The sequence below is a fragment of the Cygnus atratus genome, chromosome 18, assembly GCF_013377495.2.
Source record: "Cygnus atratus isolate AKBS03 ecotype Queensland, Australia chromosome 18, CAtr_DNAZoo_HiC_assembly, whole genome shotgun sequence".
Classification (NCBI taxonomy): Eukaryota; Metazoa; Chordata; class Aves; order Anseriformes; family Anatidae; genus Cygnus; species Cygnus atratus.
The window spans coordinates 7,500,172-7,524,363 of record NC_066379.1 but is presented as its reverse complement, the minus strand read 5'-3'; the positions used below and the strand labels follow the sequence as shown (position 1 = coordinate 7,524,363).

The following is a 24,192-nucleotide window of genomic DNA, read 5'->3' as shown; positions in this document are numbered from 1 at the left end:
CATGTAAAAACCATTAGTTTGAAACTGAACGAATCTCATTCTTACACTATTAATTTTAGTCCTTTAGTTTTATACTTCAGGTTTTTGCAGATTATGCTTAATTAAATTTTTATAATGGTGTTTAAATTAGCTGTTCTATATGTGATAAGAATACGTTGTGACAGATATGCTTCTAATTTGACCTACAGGATTTAATTTCAGAAAGTTGTACTTAGTCTGATGTCTGTTTGCATCCTTCCTTCCCTGCCAGGCTTCCTCTGAGCCAAACTTATTTCTCACATCTTTGGCGTTCTAAAAGGACTAATCACTACAAACCTTCAGCTCCAATCATTGCCATGTGCATTTATTTGGATTTATGAGCAGTATTAGAAGAAATTTGTTTTTAAAAAGTTTAGAGAAGAAACATACCAAAAAAAATGCAATGGTACAAATATCTCCAGCTCTAACATAAAAATCACCATATACTGAACAGACAACAATCTTCCAGTGATGTCTTTTTATGTTTCTAAGTAGCAGTGGCAGCTTAGGTGCACTCATGGAGCACAGCTTTGGTCAGAAAGCACATGGAGTGGAACAATGTTCCTCAAAACGCATGAAAGTTAAGGATAGAATTTCTGTGCATACACCAAGTTTGTTGAGTCCACACCTGACCAATATTTTCCAAGGGAACTCACTTACCTTCCACCTTTCCAACTAGAAGAATGCTTTCAACATCAAAAAATAAAACCAGGTCCAACTCTGGGTGACTAAATCCCTAACCTTAATGACTGCAATCAAAGAAACACAGAAGGTATTTGGACAACAGGAGAGTCTGAATTTGCTTAGACAGAAGCTCTGCGTAAGCGGACCTTGCTGATGTACTCACACCCTTCTGTGCGATGAGCCACTCAGGTGGATATTGCATGCTTTCATCAGCTGGACCGACAGAAAGTAGCATTGTGAAATCCATTTCTTACCTGAAGTCTCACTGGAAAGGACTAAAGGAAAGTCTTTTTGCCTGGATCCTTGCAAAGGCATTTGGATGCAATCTCAGGTCTGCAAAATGCTCAGGTGCTTCCTTCCCATTTCCTGCAGGAAGTTTTCCACTTGCTTGTTTTTGGGGAATCCTAAAATATAATAGAAAAAAAAAGGGTTAAAAATCATAAATCACAAATCCTTTAATCAAAGGGATTTTCTTAATCTTAATGTGGAAAATTACTGAGGGTCAGGCTATTTTTGGTTATTGTTAGCAAAGACTATAAAGACCTTGCAGAAACAATTTGAACAGATGCTTGCTTCCCTGCAGTAACTCTCCTTATGCTAGAGCCACAGTCATCTCAAACTTCTTAATTTTGATAATAACAACACTGAATGGTCTCAAAGTTTGACCACAATAAAATATTGTTAGAACGGTTTGTCAAAATAATCTGACTAGTGCAACTTAAAATAAGAACATCAATTAGGGAATTATAATACAAATAACCAGAAACGTCAGCTCACCTTTTTCTAGTTTGATGCATTGCATGACCCTTAATATGCCTGATTTGTTTGCAGACTACTTTTTATCCTTCACTTGATTCTTCCTGGAATCCCAAATGGATACTGTTTCCAGCATACTTCAGCTGCCTGTTTTTCCTTCTTTCTGTTGAGTAGCAAGCCAGTTTCAGGTTTAGTAATTTTGGCAAGAGGTACGTTCCTCAGCATTGGCTGAATCATAACCACAAAGTGATTTCTCCAGGATGACTACAAAATAAATCAGGCAGGACAGTCAGTCATGTTAATGATAGTTTATCGGTCAGCACATTCCCTGCACATTAAGGCAGCTATTTAAAGAATATGGTCCAAGATCCCAAAAGCCCATTAATATTTCCATATATGTAATGTCTACGTGTAGATGTCATATTAGGCATTAAGCTCACTTGTAAAGTAGTAAACAATTTGTATCATTTGCAATCAAACCAAATAATTCAGAGAATATTCAGAATAATTAATAAGACTTTCCTGACCTCATTTTAAGGCATATTGTGAATGGGACTACCATTTATTCTGATTAGAAACATTGCTATCACATCATCAAGAAATGTATATGGCACACCCATTTACTAAGCAAATCCTTTCAACCATTCATTACTATACAAAAAAGACCTGCAGACCTGTAGAAAGAGCCAGCAGAAAATCATTGTTATTGTCTAAGAAATATTCTATAAAACTCTATTCTCAATTGCACTGGTGTAAATTTGTCATAGGTCCATTCACTGTCGCAGTCTCATGATTCTGTCAGCTCACTCTGAGCCTGGCAGAGCCACTGCAAAGCCGAAGTTATTTGCAGTTTCAGATTTATAGTGATGAAACATAGCTGTGCTCAGTCTATCAATCATCATTCTTTTGAGATGCAGTAGGCAAACTGAATCACCACTATTTTTTGGTGATCTATGCCATCTTGTCCCTCCTCCAGGAACTTTATAAGGTACAGAAAGGGAAAAATGCAAAGGTCTATTTTTTTTTTTTCCTCTCAAGACTACTAAAAACTTCTTAATGGTTCAAATGATCTCATTTGTAAAATGAATTACCTCACACAGCAAAGTGCTGTTATGAAATTTTTGGCTAAGAAAAATTCTAGAGACTTTCCCCAGCCTCAAATATTTTCGATTAAACACCTGCAGTAGTCTGTACTGATCTTAAATTTTAAGTTTTTTTAAAGTTTACTCAGCATAAAAATCAGAGGTGTACTTAATTTATCACAGCCTTAAAAAGACCTGAAATGCCCAAAGCATATTGATACTTCAGATGACAGAAACAAATATCTGTCTATAGTGTTCAAATTAAACTAAATGGGGAAGAAAAAAAACAACACAGCAAAGAGGGTAATTCTTGTTCTCTGTTTTGAGATTACAGATGAGAAAAGAAAATGACATCAATTTGTGGACATTCTCAGGGTATTTCAATTAGACAAACAGCAATTAAAACATGTATGAAATATTAGAAGGATGAAAGCTTGAGTCTGAGAAGTCATTAAGTTCTGATTTGGCTTTACTTAGAGAGACTGTTCAATAATTAGTGGAATTTTTTTTATATATACAAGAGACATGTATCTTCAGACTTGATGATACATAACTGACCACAGACCAGAGACTAAAATTACCAAAGTGAAAAAATATATATATATACATATATATGTGCACAGGCTTCACGTGAGAGGTAATATTTCATTTACAGATTTATATCACATCACATTTATGATTCCTAAACTGTTCAAGAGCAAACGGGCAATATCCACAGCAATTTCAAAATATTCTGATTAATAGCTGCTAAAGCAGATGAGTTTCTTAATACAGAAGTTATAAAATGTGCAGACGGTAGAACTGTGAAAATAATGATCAAAAAGAAAAGCAGTGAGAAAGTCCCAAAGCACACGCTAGTGAGATGCAAGCAAAGCTGACTTTGCAGAGGAGTCGTTCAAGAGCTCCTGAGCACTTTGGCAGCGTGCTTATGAAAGCAGAGAGGCAGAAGCTTGGTCCTGCACAGAGTAGGCACAGAACCAGCTCCTACACGCTGCAGCAGGCTGGGCTGGAAACAAGGAGTCCTGGTTTCAAACAGCACCTAAGCTTCAGGAAACCTAAATGTTTCAGGACAGGCATGACACTTAATAATGCAACGATGTGGGACTTATGGTGGGGTTTTTTTAGGACATCACAACAAAGCCTGTCTGGACAGGTCGCCGAAGTTCAGCCTGGGTCAGCTCTCTTCTTTATCAGGTTAGTTCATCCTCTGGTGGTAATTCAGGGAATATCTAGGGTTTTGCCCTTCCTTTCAGTCCCTGTATTATTAATATATTTCGTATTCATCTGCTGAACTGGCACTGAATCTGCACAAGGTGTAGCTTTTTCATGTTCATGCATAGGTGGCATTTTTTAATGTATAAAAAGGATAAAATTGGATAACCCACCACAAGGTACCAGTCAACCAGCTCACTTTTTTTGTTACATCCCACCAAAAAGCACAGCCTGGGAGGAAAGGTGACAAAGACAAGCTCATGTCAGTCACAGCGCAGCCTGCAAGGGACCTAACCCATTATAAGCTCAAAGAGTATTAACAAGATATAAAAAAAATATATATATAAATGTATGGGGGACAGGGGAACAGCTCACATACACCTGAAAGCCAGGAGGAAAAAAAAAAAAAAAAAGAAAATCACATGAAACTTCAGATTCCTAACAAGATGATAAACGGCAGAAGGGCATGACACACCTGTTCACTGAGTTTCTGACCAGCACAACAAAGACAAAACCTTCCTTCCTCCTGCCCCCCACTGTATTTTTCCTCCCTTTTTGTCTCCATTTCCTCCAGTGCAAGCTGTGCAGCACTCCCCACTCCGTAAGCAGTCCGCACTAAATGCAGAGAACAAACCAGCTAATCAGCCAGTTAAAGAAATTACCTCCTCTCTGCCTCACTTTGCCACCACGGGAACTCCACACAGAGCCCTGACATTTTTCCATTTTAAGGGAGCAAACACTCCACCTACAAAACCATCATTATCAAACAAGGAGAGACTGAGTTTGCTTATTTGTTAATTACCAGAGCTCCTGACAAAGGAGTATTTCTTCCCTCTCAGAAGTGTTTGCTTTTATGTCTGAAGAAAGAAAATAAAAACAAATTACAAGCACTTATTAATATGTAAAGGTAATTGCTTCATACAGTGCAGGGTGAATAGACAAAACTCAGACCTTTCATTGAAGCTGCACTCCCCAGCAATTGGTAATGCATGCTCAAAGCAAATGGATTAGAAACATTTGTACAGAATGACACAAGAGATTATAGCACTTCTACGGACTGATATTTTTCCCTCAAAGGAAAAAAATAAAATAAAAATTGCCTACCTGTCAGCACAGTTTTCTCAAAAGCCCCAAACAAAACGTTAGCTAGATGTTTATTACAAGTTTGGAAGATCACTTTGACACATGACAGCTACTTAGTTCAGTGACATCCCCCATCATCATGCCAATCCCATTCCAAATGACCACCACAGGAATACTACAAAACCTCTGCCCTTTATTTTCCTGTATAAAGGAAGACAAGGCACAGATACTATTCACAAGCCCTGAGAGACAATGTCTCGTGTCCCCCAAAAAAAAAACAAAACCAGAGATGTTCACTACAATTATTTCCTGTTTCACTGGCACTGCAAAGAAAAATATTCCTCTCAATTAGCAAACGTAACTACAACATACCTCTATAAACATACCTTCTAAATGTTTTATAACTTTTATATAACTTTTTCGAAAAACAAGAGTTTGGAAGGTAAAGCCACATGAAACCGATTTTGGTTGGGATGAAATGCAATTCAACAGTTCTCACAGGGGCTGTGGGAGGGGGAAGACTTGAAAAACAGAACCAATAGACTTAAAGTTACTGCTTTAAAAGAGTGAGAAGTAAACCAAATACAAGTCAACTATCATTCATAGCAGCACGAGAGCTGGTGCCCTTCACTAATTTTAGAATCTCTAGAACAATCTAGCTGACAGCAAGTTCACAGATATTGTTCACAATCATTATTATTTAGATAACATCATAGTCATAATAAACATTTTGGAAACCAACATGATTTATTACTTTGCCAACACAATACTTGCCAGACATAAACTGCAACAAGTCAGAGTTGCACAGAGGATGGCTACTGAACGGTCTGCAATAAAGTCAATGTTAGAAGACAAATTTTCTCTGTTCTTTGCACAACTTCATAGAAGCTCCCCTTTAAGGTCTAGGGTGGAAATTGTTCCACCCAGATAAATACCAAGAATTAATCTGCATTTCAAGAAGTGATATTCCTTTCAGGGGGATTCCCCAGATTCATTCAAAGCAACCAGTCTAGTCTGAAATGTCAGCCTGGTTTCATTTCTCATCCCCAGACCACAGTCCATATTTCCCAGTTCTAACAAGAATATACTAATTCCCATTGTGATTTCTCTTCAGAAATGAGTTCTTATGCTTCTTGTTTTTCAGTTCCCTCCAGAATTTATCTAGAGAAGTCAAAATCCCAGAACTGTTGTATCTGTCAAGTTGATGCTGCTTTGAGACCACATGTAAACTACTGCTGTTAACTTGATCACAATAGACATTCTTCCGGTTTGTTTGCGACCAAGGATTATTTGCAGAAACAAACAGAATAGTTTAGTCTAAATTGAAATTGAACAAAGCAGAGCAATATGCTGCATTGTTTCATTTATTTCCCCTAACTGAGCACAGTGGTAACACAATTTAAATACAACGTAAGTTTATGTAAGTAGCACCCAAGAGAAGATTCTGCACAGATATACGATACTAGGAGAAAATCCTGTCATGCTCTGAAACACAATAATGATTACCTTGCTCCCATAAACAGCAGAGTAGAAAGTTCTTCACCCAACAAGGCTGCTACTAAGTGGTTTTGATGTTACAGAAATGACAATTATTGTAATACTTGTCAGCAGATGCTGCCTGATACCTTTGCTACAGAAACTCCTTCCAAATAAAACATAACAGAAAGGTCCTTGTCAAAGACCAGAAGCAGATCACAATTATTCCTTGCAATGCAATCCAATAAATGTGCTAAAGAATAAACAAATGAGCTAACAAATGAATAAAAGCATTCTGGTAAAGACAAATCATGATTAAACATTCACTTTCAAATGCTGTTTTTTTGTCCAAATACCTCACTTTGTCCATAAGATGCTATGCTAACACATGGTGCTTCCACACTGCAGTGCTTTTTCCTTAACTCAACTGGCTCTAGGTAATGAATACACCACACGAAAAAGCTACATCTGGGTTAATCATTGCTTCGTTTGAAAACAAGCTGCAAGTAAGGGCCTATTCTAGAGACATCCTTTTAAACACAACTGAACCTAAAGCTCAGGTTCCCAGTTTCTGCAACTGTTAGATAATATGGTAATTCAGGATATACTGTTATAAGTGCAACTTAGAGCTGCTGCATCAGGAGGACCAATTTCTCTTAGAACAATTGACACAGCAGGACTGTCAGCAATAATCAACCTTCCCACTTTGCACATCCCTATGTCCCTTTGCAGCTATTCAGTCTGTACATTCTGGAGCAAGCACAATCCGGCCCATAGATACTCCTGTTTTGACCTCTCTGGGGTTCCTAACCACACAATTCCTGCAGTATCAAAGTCCTGCTTCGTTGTATTTGCTGGAGACGTTTCAAACACGCTGCTTGAATACTGGAAAAGTCAAGCTAGTCCTGTCTGTATCAGAGAGCTTTTGAATGCCCGAGCTAGGAAGAGGTTATCTTCTGTGTATCTGTATCTGTCACAGCAGGAAGTCGATGCTACCTATTGGAGATTGAAACTTCCAGCAAAAATGCGTGCTGTGCTTATACATATAAAGTCACCCTTCTAACTGCTTGCAAATCTGTTTACAAATAACCACAGACATCACTATTAGATACCTAGGCTTAAAAAAAAAAAAAAAGAAAAAGAAAAAAGGACCCTTGAAAGCTGAACTGAAATATGTGATGATAATATGAAACAGACTACATGAAAGTCTGTTTACTAAACAATATATTGCTATAACATTGCTGTACTGGTCTACAAAAATCTTATGATTTTCCACAGTGAGCTTCTATAAAGAGCACTACAAAACATGTCAGCATCAGAGAAGCAATGACTAAGCAGCGCTTTCAGCGAGGCCTGCTGTGCAAAGCCACCCATGCTCACGTTATGCTCTTCTCCCTGACATACCTCTACCTACCAGAAACTGCAGAGGATTTGGAAAGCCCTTTGTTCAGGAGGTGGCTGTAAGAAAGGCTGCGCAGGGTGAGATTTTTGCCTCAGAGGGACATGCCTCATGGTCACAGCTCAGCTTTTAGGGCCTAATGTGGCGCTGGCCCTTTTGTACAGGGGAAACGACTTTCACCAACAGGGCACCATGGCCCTCAGAAAGGCCTAAAGGAGAGGCTGTGGAAACTACATCTCTGAAGGCTTTAAAGACAAAGAAATGGCAAGGCTGACCTGACGCAGCAGTGGCAATAACCCCACCAAGCAGGAGGCCGGCCCAGAAGTTCTCCAGCAGGACCTTTGGGCCTGCACATCTCTGACAGGCTTCGTGCTGTTACCAGCCGAGCTCTGAGGCTGACAGGGCTGCGTGTTCTCCCTGGCATTCTCCAGCTGGTTTGAATGCATACCTTGCTGTTTGCTGAACTCGCGATAATATCCCAAATGAGGGAGAGAATTGGAGTTTTTCCCGTTTCTGACACCAATATGCTCTTCTAACAGCTGATAAGTCAGAGTCTACTGTACATAAAAATGGACTGAGAGAAGTCACAAATACAGTGCGTAAAGCCAAGCATTTGACCTTCAGTGTATTTGTAGGGACTTCAGGCTTGTAACTGAAACAGCCCAACCACCAGGCAGTCTGAAGCATCCCATGCACTCACAGAATGGGAAGCACTCTGCAATTTTCCACTTCCTGGCTACAGGAAAGAAAAATATCATTGATGTAAACAACAAGAGAAGGTAACTTCTAATGTTGCTTCTCAAGAGGCTTCAGGAAGGGGAAAAAAAGAAAAAAATCTGAACTTATTGCCAAAAACAGACCTTTGATTCACTAGAGCAGATAAGGATCAAAGTATGGTAAATGACAGCAGGAGGAAAAGTTACTCATCTCAGAACATGAAACAGTTCATCTTAAACAGAAGCTTATGATACCATTATAACATTTTCACTAGAAACAATCATCAGCTTAATTATGAGCTAATTTTCAGGTCTTTGCATAAGAAATCCAAAGGCCTCTTACTCAAATCATCATTCTTTGCCCTCAGCTAAGTGATTTAGCATCCCTTCCTGCTCTGATCCAATGCATAATGTGGGGGATGTTGACGTATTTCTACTGCTGTAGAATTTGAAAGATCTACAGTGGAGAAAAATCACAAAGGCCATGTGCGAAGGCAGGAAATATGCACTATTTGTGCACAAATGGTTAAAAAAAAAAAAAAAAAAAAACACACCAGCAACAACAAACATAAATAGATCACAACATCATCCCCTCATCCCCTCCCACAAAGAACTAACTAACTTCAATGGAATTATGCCTACAACAGGTTCAGCACCTTTTGATGAGGTGTAGTAAGAATTCTGAATAATTAGGTAAGTACCTGAATAAATGCTCATATGTCTAAGTAACAGAATCTTCTATTCCCTGACAATTCCTGAGAGTCAAGTTTAAATAAGAAGTCAATACATGGAAAAATAGAATTAAAATGTAAAATATTCTCATTTTATGTTATTGGAAATCTATGCTGATCACTTGAGAGATTTCTGCTTGCAGGAAGGAGACAGACTTGTTGGAATTTCTGACATGATTTATCTTCCCAGTGACGAGCGTGTTACTCTGGCAGTTTAGTCTCATTTGCAATGCTGAACTTTCTATTTTGTAACATTTATAGCTATGCCACAGCATCTCACCCATGCGGCATTTTAAAAGCACAAATATCAATGCAGTGCCACAGCAAGGGGGGGGGGGGGGGGGGGGCAGGGAAGAGCGGGCTCCAACTCCAAACAACTCAAAACCCAATCTTACATCCAGACACCTTCCCTCAGATGTCATGAGGTTGATGCAGTGATGCTAACAGTTACCCAATCTCTCTGTAAGGTGGTTAGTGCAACAACATCACTATTTGCTAGCATGCATCCATTGAGCACAGCCTGCAAATGATTGTGTACCTCGACAGTGGTAGCATGACAGCTACAGTCCCAGGAAAGTCTGACAGCAGAACGTGCAGCCTGGCAGGGCTGGTCTGCTGAGTCTGTGCTGTTCTGCACACTCATGCAAACAAGGAAACCTTCTAAAGGATCCGTAGACATGTACGATAAACAAACACATGGCAAATGAAAGTAAGAAAAGTGGAAAGTTTTCAATTCAGTTCAATTCACTTGAAAGTCTCATTTTACTTTTATAGAGTAGGTTTACAACTATGAGCTAGAAGAACCTAGCAGCTTGCCTGCTTAAAGTTTGCTTTAAACATCCTGACATTCTTAAAGACCTATCCCTGCCAAATCTGTGTGCATTTTCTAACAGGTAAAGCTGATACAATTAAATGGTTTGCTAGTTCAACGTTGCTCAAGATATTCTTCTGCTGGAAATGACACTGGCAATTGAGGAATGTTGAACAATACGACTGAAACCTACTGTGTTGTCATCCACTAGTGGTTCCGTCCTTTGAGCCGCTAAATTTGACAAAACAAACATCGGCATTGACAAAACACAGAAAAATAAGAAAGAAAGCATCAGAGCAGAGAGGGGAAAAAACAAAAAAGTATTTTTAGCATAATATAGTCACTACCTATTTACATGCATCAGCATGTACACATCAGAACTAGCACGTATTATGAGAAAAATGACCTGGCTGAATAGCTGAGCTCAAAGCGCTGCTTCCATGCACACCTCACTGCATTCTGGGGTCCAGCCTCCTGTCTGAGAGTATTTCTTAGAATCCCAAACATTCCTCGGTATGAGAGCTGGTAATGGTTATGACTGTCAATCAGCTAAACAGCGATATTATGTATTTTTCAAGACAGATGGCTTTTCCTACCTAATGCTGCTGTTAAGTTTGTCATAAAACACTGAACAAGCATTGCTGAATAAGAAGAGACCAACCCTGGGAATATCCAGTCTCCACCAATTGTCGCTTTCCTCCAAAACCTCCTTTCTTTGCATGCGTATTCAACTAAACATTCCTTGTGAGCAGCAAGTAAATGACATTCAATTTAAATCAATTACTTTGATATTTTGTAAAAATTCTTATTACGTTAATATCTGGATCTTCCTAGCATCCTAAAAAAAGTTCCTAATAAACTTGGACTTTTCCAGCACTGACAATACTTTATGAATCTATTTCTAAGGAATAATTCCTTCCCAGATTTCAAACAGTCCTCATGTCTGATTCGGCCCTTGGCCAAAAATCTCTGCATACTTGGACAAGTTTCTCAGCTTGCCATAACAGCTGCAGCTGCAGTTAGATCTCACTCCTTCGAAAAAAAGCGGTATTAACTCCCTGTTAGAGCATTCCAATGTATTACTATGGTGGACAACACAGATTAATCTAAAAAAAATAAAATAAAATAAAATAGTGAGATTAGTCAAAGCTGCCTCAACTGTTCATTTATTTGGGCACAATGACAGTTGGATGAATTTTGAGGTAACAGAAATTATGCACTTGCTTTGGTAGAGCCAGGACTTTCCTCCTAGTAATTTAACGAGTGAATTCAGCAGCTGCATAGCAATGTCCACCTACAGACACCCACACAGACACATAACCACTGCTTGTGAGTGCCAGAACTTCAAAGAATGAAGAATATATTTATATTTCAATGTTAGTTTGGTATTAGGAAAAAAGCCCATAATAATAACTCAAGCAGGTGGTAGAGGTGGGAATGTGCTTCAGCCAACTGGCATTTTAAAGAAAAAAAGAAAACTGCATCTATAAACAGACCATTTACTGTGCAATGATCTGTTTTTATGGGTATCACCATCATATGGAAACAACTCCGCTATCATTTTTGCATGGCCATTCATTTTTAATTGCACAGACCACAGATACATTTATTCATTTACATCACAGATGTAAGTATGTATCAGTGTGTGCAAGAGGCACTGCAAATATATTGTGCAGCTGCAGCGAGCATTAGGAAAGCTATCCAACAGTATGCCTGAAATCTATATTTGCAGTTTCGCAAAGAATAAAAATCAGGCAGTCTCAGTAAAAGCAGCTTTGATGCTGGTTCCCCACTCTTATTGCCAGAGCAACAGTTCCTATTCTGGAAAACTGAAAGTATTTCTTACAGAAAAGATATGAAAAATAGTAAATGAATTAAATATATGCAAACAGCAGGCTGATATAAATTAGTGAAGAACACGAGAAGAAACCACAGCCAAGGAGCATGAGCTCTGCACGCAGACTCGTACACAAGCCCTGCAGGCAGCCTGCATCTCAGAGCACCCCCAGATGGGGCTGAACCTCGGGTACACCACCTGAATTTGTAATCCATGCTCCTGCTTTCAGACTTGCCTGTTTATATCCAAGTACTGATCTGCCACTAACCCGGAGCCAACTGCTTGTGGGAATGGAGAGGAGAGGCGCTGAACTTCTGGCACCAAGCAGGGGCTTTGTGCCTCTAATGAGTATAGAGTGGGGCGCACAGGGCTGAAACGCTACCCCAGAGAGAAAGATTTATCTTCCTGACAGATAGCGAAAGAAGGAAATGGATTTTCTCCCCAGCAGCCTTCTCCTCCTTTGCTGTCTTATTATGACTCAGCACTGCTAACTCCACTCTTCTGATTTGCTTTGCTTTTCTTGGTCCCATCTAGCCTGTCCTTGCCTCCTGCAGACTCTGGTTCACTTTGGTTTTGCTTTTTTCGGTGTTTTTGTTTTTAAACGTGAGCTCTTGATAACATTGGTTTTGGCTATATTCAGAGATTTACAAAGAAAAAGAGCTTGCAGTCTGATGGCCAGGTTTCTGCTCATGGGGAGTCTGAGCACCACTAGAAGTAAAGATTTATACCGTGTAAGAATCTCGTTCTAAACCTTCCCGCTACTTTACATTTGCCAGCACCATAAAATGTCACAAATTTCCCTTGTCCTTCTCTTTTCCTTGACAGTGTTTTGACATGGTATTTCTGTGGAACATTTGAATTTTGATTGCCGTCTCCTCAGCTTATAAATATGCACAGGATCACAGCTAGCCAAACATACATACTATGATTTTTTTTTCTCCTGAGGGTCAACAGTACAAGACCTGCAAATGAATTTTCAAACTCCAAACCTCCCTTACCCTAAATTCCTGGTAGCCTTCCTTCCCAGCAAACGTACAAACTGTCATCATTTAAGCATCTTGGAAGTGTTTTTCACCTTAGCCGTATTTCAGCGGCTGACACCCAGCATCTCACTTGATCTCACTACAGCCGTATCCGACAGTTTCTCGTCGGTGCAGTCCCTGCAGCAGTCCACTATATAAGACTGAAGAATTAGTTCCCCAAAGGACAAATCCAATTGGCACAGGATCACAAAGCGTTTTTTATCGTGCTCACCTCTACTTCCCACGTGATTTTTAAGCCGATACCTGGAAACACCACCTTCAGGCCTCTGCAGCCTCCTTGAACGGAGGTGTTTGCTGCCCCAAAATGGTGTCACATGCAAACTCTGGGCTCCCATTTCATTCTGCTTTGTTCTTTTTAAGGATGCTATCGTCTTTGGAATCGACTGCACAGAGGTTGAACGCACATCAGTTAGGGCTTTCTAGCTGTGCACTGCAGATAAACAATAGAGAGACATTTGATTTTCTGACACCTCAGGCAGCAATTTGGCCACAGACACAGAGCACTAAAACCAACAATTATAGAGCAGGGAGCATGCAAAGAGTACTCCTTTGCTTGCACTGAACAACATGGGAGCTTCAGCAGTAAATAATTTGTCAACAGCTGCTCAGAGTACTGGGGCTCCTCTCTTTGAGGCACGCAGACACGTTGCTGGCAGAGCCATGGTTCGTTCTGCAATGAAATCCAATAAAGATACTAAGAAAAGTCATAAATTAGCAATTTATAAAACAAGACCTAGATTGAAGAAGTAGATAAGCAAACCCACAAAGCCAAATTCAAATACCTGTCTTTAAAGCTGATGAGCTTTTATTGGCACAATGTCCTAATGTTTTTGGTGCTAAAACAAACAAACAAACAAAAAAAAAAAACAACAAAACCTACAACAACGCAAAACTCACTTTTTAAAACTTTTTAAAAGGCACCTCATGCAAAACACGTTAGCTTTTTTCAGTGTTACTAAATACCACTGAAAGAAGCTATAAGGAGGTTTTCTAAAGAAATCTAATTGGGAGGAATTTGCATCAAGAAGTCAAGAGATCAGGACAGAAAACATAGTTCAGATTTTACTGAGGTTGGCAAGACATTTCTTGAGTGCAGATTAAGAGTTTGCAATATACTTTTCTCCCATGTTACCTTTCTTTCTACTTCAACATAACTATATACATTTTAAACAAGAGAGAAAAATCAAAACAGCAAGAAAAAAAAAGAAGTCTCCAAAAGGTGAAGGACTACTGTGCAACCTCACCTCCTGTGGCAAAACAGTTCTGTATAAAATTCCCAGCTTAAATGACATGATGCACAATTCTCCGCAGTTTAGTAATTTTCTGTGTACTGAAATAGCCAGCGAGAGCTACTTCTAGGGCTCAGGCCAAACAGGTTCCAAAGTTTTTTCACAAGAGTGAGAAGGGATTTCACCATTATTTTATGTTTTTTTCTTTTTGGACCATGATGCTGATTGCCCAATTTCCTACCTGAAAGCTCTTATCTTGGAGCAGTAAGAAAAACAGAGCTGGAAGGGTCTCTAAAGGTTATCTAATTCACTCCTCCTGACCTAGACAGGATCAACTAGTAAAGCGAGATGCTCTGGCAGCTTTCAGACATTTCTTTAATTTGGGTGGCTAAAGACAGCGACCCTGTGGACTGGTGTCATGTATCCAGACACACCAAAACAAGGCTCTGGCATGTGTGCAACTGAACTGCTCTGCCCACGGAGCAAAGAGGGAAATATATTCGCAAATGAAGATGTCTCCATATGGAAAGCCTGAAAGTTAGGCGAGTACTTTATTCCTGAACAAGTTTCCTTACCATGCAATGAGAAAGTCTTCTGAAACGACTGATGCCCTTGAAGCCTCATATTAGCACACATGGAGCAACCATCCATTTCACAGCTGCAGAATCTATTGAGAAGAGCCTGTCATTTACATCTCAAATGAAAACAGTGTCTTAGACAGGATTTTTTCTTTTCTTACTCCTAAGAGTAGAAAGTAGGGTATACCAATTTTATTTTAATACATTTCTTAAATTCCAGAAAATGCAGAAGGGCCTATTCCTTTGGGTATATTAGAACATCTTCAACATGCAATAGAGCACATCACTTCATCAGCTTCTCTGGGAAAAAAAAGTAAGTATTTCGACTTTTAAAAATTTTAAACCTTGTAATTATAACAACATGCGGTTTTGGAGCAAGTTCAGCTCTGAGTTCAGTAAGTGCCTCCCTGCTCTCCACTGGTGCATGTACTGATGATTCTGCTACATTACAGGAAAGATAAAATGCAAAGAAATCCAATATGCTGTCTTTCCTTTAGGAATTCATTTGCTGATAAATAGTTGTTCTATCAAGAATCGTAACAGTGTAGGGAGACATCAAAGAATTTGTCCAGCTTCTTTCTTTTGCTCAGAACACATCTGCAGTGGCTACACTGTGCAAGCTGTTTAAGAGAAAAATAAATCCCTAAATTCAGGGCAAGCACTGTATGGGGCAAATACTGGCAGACCCAGGCTGTAAGGTGAAGCCAGTATCTTTGAAGGGGTATAAGTGGACAGAACAGATTCTAGATGTCCTACACTTCCAACAGAAAGTGTTTTATTCAAAATACATACGATGCATTCTCATGCAAAGGTGAAGTGCATATGTACCTTAGCCCTGCTTAAACCCTCCAAACAAGGCAACAAGGCTCTCTTTTTTCCCCATGACATTTTATTCTTAGTTTGGAAACAAATGATTTTGAGTTTCATGAATAACTCATAATGTTCCTGAAAAATATCTTATTTCCTGTCTCTTCCTATTCCCCTACACTTCTATTATAAGAGAAATACATGGTAGGATGGAGAGAAGAACGAAAAAACATTTCAAAGAACGTTTCAGATTCCAACTGTCAGATAAAGCTTTCCTACTAAACAGTTTTTTTCAATGGAGTACGGCAAACAAAGCTACATCATATAGTGTTCTTGAAAAAACACATCGAAGTACAGTTAGCCCCAATCCTATTCTTGGGTTAACCTACCAACCTATGTTTGTTTACCTTATTTGAACATTAGGCTCTTTTCCTCTGAAACATCATGTGCCAAGTAATACCGAAATACATTATAGAATTCAGACCTTGAACCCTGCCAAGTAATGAGGAGCATAGGGAAAATACATTAACATGTTGCTTGGTTAGAAATTTAGATAGTAGCCAAGTTTTGGTTTCAAACTGGTACCAGTACAGTAACACAGTACCTTTTGAAACGCATCTATTGCATGACCGATAACGTAATATAGATTATGATGTATTTCTGATAACAGAGTAATGACAATATGTAACAGACCACATTCATTGCTATCTAACATGATCACTAATTAGAAAGGACATAAAACTCATCTCAAGGGGACTATGGAGAAGAATTCTTTGAAATGGTTGCTGTTAAGGAAAATAAAACCACCAACTGCTGCGGTAAAAATGAAGAGAGCAGTTTTGTCCTCTTCCAGAGCACGGGATGCATGCTGGTGTGCAGTTGCCCCTTTCTTCAAACGGGGATGCCCAGGGATGCAGCTGGGCAGGACTGCAATGATCACAGTGCTGGGAAGTTGTGCAGAGACGCCCATTTGCACCTGCCATCTGTCTGGCCTCGTGTATGGGGAGCAATGAGACCTTGCACATTTGCCAGAAAGAGCTCAAACTGGCTGTGGGGAACACCTAGCTTCTTTCTGACTGCAGGATGAATTACCCTCCACTTCCCTAGCAGCTCATATGGTCTAAGCTACTAAGATTACACTTATTAAAAACTACAATCAAAGTCTGCAGACTATGAGCCAAAGATCTGATAATTGAACCAAAAATAGGAGACGTATCGCAGCAATGATATTACCTTGTGAGAGTGCCAAAGCAGGGGGAATGCACAGTGCTTTGCATAGGCACGGCTACACTGTGTGTCGCCGCAGTTGGAAGAGGCAGATCCAACAGATCAGCCTCTGTTAGGCTGAAGTTCAGCAGGATTCCAGGGAAATACTCTCACTGTAGTGACACTCTGTATGCACTGTATGTACCTCCAGGGGTCATTTTTCTGGGATTTCTAGAAGCCCCTGCCCCAGCATGCAAGGTCTGGTGGCACATCGCTCAGCCCTGCAGGTGACAGCCAGAAACCACAGGCTGCTGCCCAGAGAATAAAGCAGACACAGCCTGCAAGAGGGCACGAGCCTGACCCCAACCCGAGTCCAAAGCAAATCCTGGCTGACCAGCATCATTTAACGCAAGTCCCTTTATAGCACAACCACTACTTTCTATTAGTTCTAGGTAATTTGTCTTTAAGGTTTTCCCCATAATTTATCTCCCAGGCTGCTAATACTAATGAGGATGGATTTGTAATGATGCCATACAAGTTCTCAAATACAAGCAAAAATCCTTCGTCCACACTCACCCCCCAAAGCTGCTTCCATTCCCCACCTCCCACTGTTGTGGGCTTGTGGGGTCTTGTTGCTTTTTTCTCCTTACTAATTCAGAAGGTGACACCATACATGACAAAAAAGAAGTTTCTCGTGGCAACCCTTGTGTTAGCCACCATGTTCCCTATCATGTCCCTGTGCTGGTAGCTGCTCTAAGGACCCAAAAATCACACTGAGTGGTTGGTTCTCTCATCCATCCTTTCTACATCCACAGGCCCCAGTGACTGATACCATCTCCTAGCAGCACAGAACTTTTTCCCCCATTTCTCTGTCAAACAAAGTGTCAGTAGGTAACCGTCCCCTTGCTTTTCCGATACCATTCTGAAACTTAACAGTGCTAAATATAGGCTGATTTAAATGCAGTCCTTTTAGCTGACATTTCATTAGTTCTTTTTTAAACAAACCTTTTGGAATGAGGAAATATGGGCCAGCAGCAAGATATCCGAGAGCACATTTTATTGAAAATAGCTTGAAATCCCACCTCCATTGTTGCAAATTACTAACCAAAGTGTGTACGTGGTGTGCAGCAAAAATAGATTTGACACAACATCACCTGTTCAGATGTAGTATCTTGTGATAAGGATGTTTCAGAAATAAGGGTAATATTTAGAGATAAGCTCTTTAAAAAAAAAAATCATGGCAAAGGCCTTAAATTGAATGATTAAATATGCATCTCCTAATTTCTTTCAATATCCTAAGAAAGCCTAATGCTCTCCCTTTCTATACAGAGGCAGCCATCTCAGGACCACCCAAACTCTCGCCTGTACACCTGCCTGGGCTAACATAATGGGGAGAGGTTATTTTTGACACATACATTTACATATTTGATTGGAAGCTCAGCAGCTCACTCTTTCCAAAGCTGCTCTAAGGCTCTGTAGCCTTCATTACACACCTGTATGCTTTCATCAGCTCCTGGAGTCCTATTTAAAAACCTTGTCTGAGCATTTTGGGTTTGCATGGGCTGAAGAGCTCTCTCTGAACACAGGTCTGTAATTAGTTTCCTCTGCCTGCATTAAGCAGCAAAATGCAGAGGTGGTCATTTCATATGGGAATCTGATAGCTTTAGTTTTATTTCTGCCTCTCAAAATAGAGCTCCGAGTTATTTTTTCCCTCAAGAGAAATAAATAGCAGATAATGTATTACCTAACCTAAAAGTTATTTTCCCTGAAAGTACCACTTCTGACACCATTAATTCTCAATAACCAACGCTTATGTTAAGCCAGAAAGTCTGTGACTGTTATCAGTGTTTTAATCTCTTTGGATGCAACTGAAACGGCAACATTTTTGCTGAATGCATATCACATTTACCCTTACGCATAAAAAATAAAGCATTTTGAGATTGGAGTACACTTTAAATCCAGCCTCTCGATGCACAGGCTTTTATGCTCCTCTTCAGGACAAGTGAATTAAGCTGAAGTTTCCATGTGCTGGTACTGTACAAGTAGCCAATATAAAACAGGCAAGGCAAAAATAATTCTGTTCTAAAAGTGGAAAAAGCACGTTAAACATTTTCAATTGCTTCTGGAAATTCACGTTCCCATGACTGCGAACTGTGGTGCCCCCAGTCTGAGAACACCTTGTCCCACAGCCAGGAGCATAGCAGAGGACCTCTGTTGTAGCACCGCAGTGTCATTTCCCAGTCTCGGTGTGGTTACGGACTGGCAGCACATGCTGCAGAGCAGCAGTGGCACAGATACCTGGGTACCAGCCCCTGAGAAAGCTCATGTGTTTTGGTTCCTACAGAGGAAATGACCCCAAACTGGCCACTACATGGAGCAGGTCTGTTCCCAACCCCAGGGCACCTGGTTAACACAATGCCTCGTGTTACCTCCCAGACTCCAGCACATGTCACAGCCAGCACACAACCATGCACATGTAGAGCTGGAGCCTCTAAGTGCCCAGAAGTCATCCTGGCAATCGCTGCTGACACACAACAAGGTCAACTATACCCTTTTCTCAAATATTTGTCTAACCTCTTTTTAAAACCTTCAGCGCAAGAGATATAACAAGCTCTCCGCGTTATTTGTGCAAGTCCTCATGTGTCCTTAGAGATGGCGGGTTTTCCTACTATCTAAGCTAAATCTCCCACTGTTATTATCCGAACAACAATTCTAATGGCAATTTGGATCAAAGGAATATGCTTCTTGTCGTGGTGTGAAGAACAGTGAGATGACATTAGTCACTTTGCTTTCCAGTGACTGCCAACTTTTTATGATTAGTAGGGCAGTAAATGAAAATAAGACTCCTGTGGAATCACAAGGAGTCCCATAAAGCTTCTGTCCATGATTCAAAGAAGCTATTTACCACAGCTAAGTGCGGCTTTTCTATGCAAACAAGTATTTGTTTTCCTAGAGGACAAAAATAAAGGTACATTTAAACGAACTGAATTTTCATCAGGCTAAATTCAGGGTTGGAAGAAACAATTCAGGTGGATTAATAAATTGCCTATGCTTCTCAAATGAACTTTGAGATTTATATGCAACTGAATATAGCTTTTCTGGATGCAATTAGACGAACATCTGGAGATTCAGCTAGATCATTTGAACAGCATTTGCAATTCCAATGGATTATTCAACTGAAGAATGGACAAGTTGTGATTTTTCCTGTAAACACAGATATAACACAGAAAAAAAGTAGTAAAATGCTGGCTAGGATAAGATATTGAAAAGCTAAATAAGTGCAGTTAAACACGGTAAATGCATTTAAAAATAAAACCCTTTGCCAGCAATACTCCATTGAATTTCATTACTGAGGAGCATATTGCTTAGATATCTTTTCCCCTAGCTGTGTATTTCCCCTTGAATTGTTTATGCCCTTAAAATGTAATTAGACAAAGGCTGTAAACACAGCACTGGAATCCAGAATCAGATCCAGACCGATTCAACAAGGTTTTAGACAGGTTTGACACAGCCAAGTCATTCGCTACGTTTGTTTTAGATTCCACTGAAATCTCACAACTCAAGCAAGTGACATTTTAGTCTAACTAAGGACAAATCTCAACAAGGCAACTGATCTGGAAAGATCTGCTCTCTTGGGTCTAAATCAAGAAGACAAAATAAAAATTGTAAACCAGGCTTCTTTCCAGTTTGACTACAAGCCAGATCCCCAACCAAGGAAAACCAGCAAAAAATCACCACTCTCATGAATTAGAATTGTACTCTGCCATTTAGATATGAAACACGGAACAGAAAAGGGAGATCTTTGATCCTGGAGCAGAGGCATCACACTGAATACCCACCCTTCAGCTGGACTGTCATGGGCCATTTTGGCACCCACCCACATCCCCACGGCAAGGCTGGGTCCTAAATAAATGGCAATAACCTTGCACAATATGTTATTGTTTTGTTGTTTTTAAATGCAAAGTTTGTTTGGTAAATTTGAGTGCAGGACAAGTTTAAAAAAGCAACAGACTTTGGAAATCTTGATTTCCCTAAATACAACCTATCCTGCCAGCTACCATGACTGACATTTCTATTAGCTTTGTAAGTGGCAGTGCCAGCAAGGTGCAATTGGGAACACCTGGGCTTCTTTGTAGTCATTTCTGTTGTCAGTCTTCCTATTCAAAAATTTCTCATGCGGTTTCTTAATGACCACAGACAACCTGTATTGGAAGGCAGAAATACCTAGCAATTGAAGGTGGGCCACAGCAGTTTCGCATATTTGCATACAATTAACTAACCTTTAGCTTCATGTCTTTGTTACCTGTGTTTGCAGATGACTTGCCATGAGAGCAGCTCTCAGTGCAATGCACCAGCCTCTCTCAACTGTAAGGCAAAGCCATTTAAAATCAAGCAGCAAGGAAGCGAGAGTATGTCATTAAACAAAGTAAGTTTTCACAAATTATACTTGTGCTTGGCAATAGCTACAAGGAAAAAAGAAATACACATTCTCCTCTGCTCACGTGTTGTGATTTTGGCAAAATTATCTTACAGTATGTAGATACAGCTCTGTGATTAAAACCCATCCTAAGCACACATTATTATTAGTGTCCTAGTTTTCCCAACACTAAGCATGTATATAAGCACAGTAAATCAACAGGATTATTTATACTTAAGTACCAGCACAGCATGTGAATTAAGTCTTTTTAAGATCAAGGCCTGTGAAGTTGAAAACAGACTCCAGGGGACACCTGGCTTCATTCAACATTTCTATATCAGATCAAATCACTTGGATATAATATGTACAGAACTTTTATTTTATTTATTTTTTTAATACATAATGAAGATACTCTGGAGAGCATATCAACCAAAAAAAGCTGAACACCCTCTAAAGGAGATCAGCCTTCCCCATCCAACTCTGGTGGGACTGTTTGCTCTAGGCAGCTCTACACGTGGGACGTTGAACACATGGTGCATGAACAACAGAGGCATGAACGAGAGAAGAGGGAAAACCTAACAGCATGGTTTACCTGAGATATTTTGCTTTAAGTTCTGTCTCCAATTCTCTGGCTATGTCTACTTTCCCTTGCCTAGAGCCTCTGCTCCAGTATTGCTGTGGTAAAAGGTCACTCAATGCTGTGGCATGACCTATTTCACACAAGGACTCTCGCAAGCTGAAGGAAGCCCCTGACAAAGAAGCTGTTAGATATCTCCTCAATCAAGCAATCCGAGTATCATGTGAATCAGTGCCGTGCAGCTACTGAAATCAAGAGCACAACAAATAGCTCGTTAGCTGTTGTTTTACACTGACATCAAGTTTGACATGAAATACAACAACTATTTACCCAGGCTTAGAAAAAATTACATCTCTCCTAAAAGAAACGGATGAAATTCCAAAGATGTATCTCATCTATTTGTGATTATTAAAGATCCTAGGACAGGTTTTGCTAGAACAGGAATCTCACCCAGAAACGTATTCATTAAATGTAAATGTAAAAATGAATTGTCAACATGTAGCTGTCTCAAGCACGCTCAGATGTATTTCCCTTGAAGGGCAACGCACAATGGTGTCATTGAGAGCTGTCTTCAGTTTCTGGAACAGACAAATGAGGGGATCACATATTCACATATACAGGAGATACTGCAGCATTTCCCTTGTCATTTACGCAGTAATCTCAATCTTGGAAATCACCATATCGCTGAACTATTAAACACTAATGAGTTAACAATCACATTTGATAATAAAACCAAATATTTAGAGAGTGATCTTATCTTTTGTTCTTATTCCCTGAGGAAATCACCATGATATAGCAGAATCTTGGGAGGGGGGGAAGTAATAATTTCACACTGGTAAATCCTCTGAAGTTTTGTGTTATTTTGAAGTCATACTTAAAGCCTGCACTTCCTAAAAATTACAGTAAAAGCAGTACGGTTCACCCTGATAGTAATTAATTTGCTGAAAAAAGGCTGTTCTGTCACAAATTGTAACAGCAAGAGGAAATATCAACAGAAATTGTTCCCTTCATTTTCTACAAAGACTTCAGCTTGAAGCTTTTCTTTGAGATGGGTTTTCCAATACTACAGTGCCTGTGCAGCAGACATAACCAGGGCAGCTTATAAACATATATAATCTTTCATTTTGCAGTACATTGATACTTAGTGATGTGCAACCATTGGAGAGCAGCTCAGCAGCTGCTCAGCAGAGAAAATTTAAATTAAACATTAAAGGCAACCTAATCTGCTTTAACAGAGATTTAAACATATGGACATCTCAGGCCTGCCTGAACCTGACCTATTCCTGAAAGGTACAGAGCTGTCCAGAGCCAGCAAAATCCTTTCTGAAAAAGCAGACACGAGAAGTTAGGTCTTCTTACTGAACAAAAAGAAGGCATTTGTGTAACATCTTCACTGGGACTCCATTGTGCATGAGTACATGCACACCATCAAGCTGCATTATAACCTAACCCTTGGGACTACTAAGGGTTTTACGGAGAATTATACCAATTATTTTGTTTTCCTAGCACAATAAAAAAATACTTAATGACAGCTAGTTGGACAGATTTAAGACATTACCAAAGCTATTCTAAACAGCAAATGACAGCTATTGATTGCTAAATATACATCCTGCACAAACGGAAACCTCTCTGTGAGGAGATCTTCGCAAAACATAATACTGAAAAAAAAACAGCAGGCTTTCTAGTGCTGATATACAGAATGATGGGGAGGAAGGATGCTTTGAAAAAGGTTTTGATTACAAGTGTCAAACTGACTGACAAAAACAAGCACATATTACAATACTTTCCTTATATGATGCATATTTTTATTTTTTTTAAGTGAAAATTGAAATTAAAAGGAAATTAAGCGAACGCTGGTTTGCAGTACTCAACTTCAGAGATTATGGAGTCTGTGCAGTATATCTAGCATATCATATACTGCTCATTCAGATATACAGACAAAACATACAGAGTCTGCAAAGCTCCTAATTGCTCACTGATAGAATCTATGATCTTCTTCCTGCACCATTTTTATTCCTGGCAATATCTCCTCTCTCTCAGGAGAGAGTCCAATATCAGTCATATTATATCACATAAATCTCCATTAAAATTAAAGACAGTTTCCACCCATCCCCACGTGTATTGCTTTGCACTTAAACCACACTTGTGTTACAAAGAAATAGGATTCATCCTATGGCTAAAGTGCTTGACTGGGGCTCAGGAGACTAGGGCTTAAATGTTATTTGTGTCACAGATTGTACATAATACTGGGAAAAATCATTTAAAATTTCTGGTCTGATGTAAATAGTAAAATACGATTTGCCTGCTGGCCCTGATCCTGCAGATAGGCATGGCAAACAGGAACTTTGGTACTGAGCAAATTCCTTCACAGCAAAGTTAGTGGATCAGCTCACGTCACCCCAGAGAGACCATCATGAAGTGCTGAAAGTAGGGTAGAGATTTCAGACTGGTACTGGATTTCATCTCCAGGTGATGGAGATTGATTTTATTTTGAAAACAGGATTAAGAAACAAATTTCAAAAATAAAACC

General features: G+C 39.6%; 1 protein-coding gene across 3 annotated transcripts in view; it reads right to left on the bottom strand.

The window, feature by feature from the left end:
- Positions 1-24,192, bottom strand: part of TOM1L1 (target of myb1 like 1 membrane trafficking protein) — a 521,826-nt gene that overhangs the window by 341,747 nt on the left and 155,887 nt on the right. For 2 of the 3 annotated variants that reach the window (XM_035558753.2, XM_035558758.2), the window contains 2 exons: positions 1,480-1,722; positions 957-1,106 (listed from right to left, as the gene is read on the bottom strand). The gene's annotated coding sequence lies outside the window, so the exon portion shown is untranslated. Of the gene's footprint in view, positions 1-956; positions 1,107-1,479; positions 1,723-3,925; positions 3,984-24,192 lie in introns of those variants that run through there. The other variant, XM_035558757.2, reaches the window with a different exon arrangement.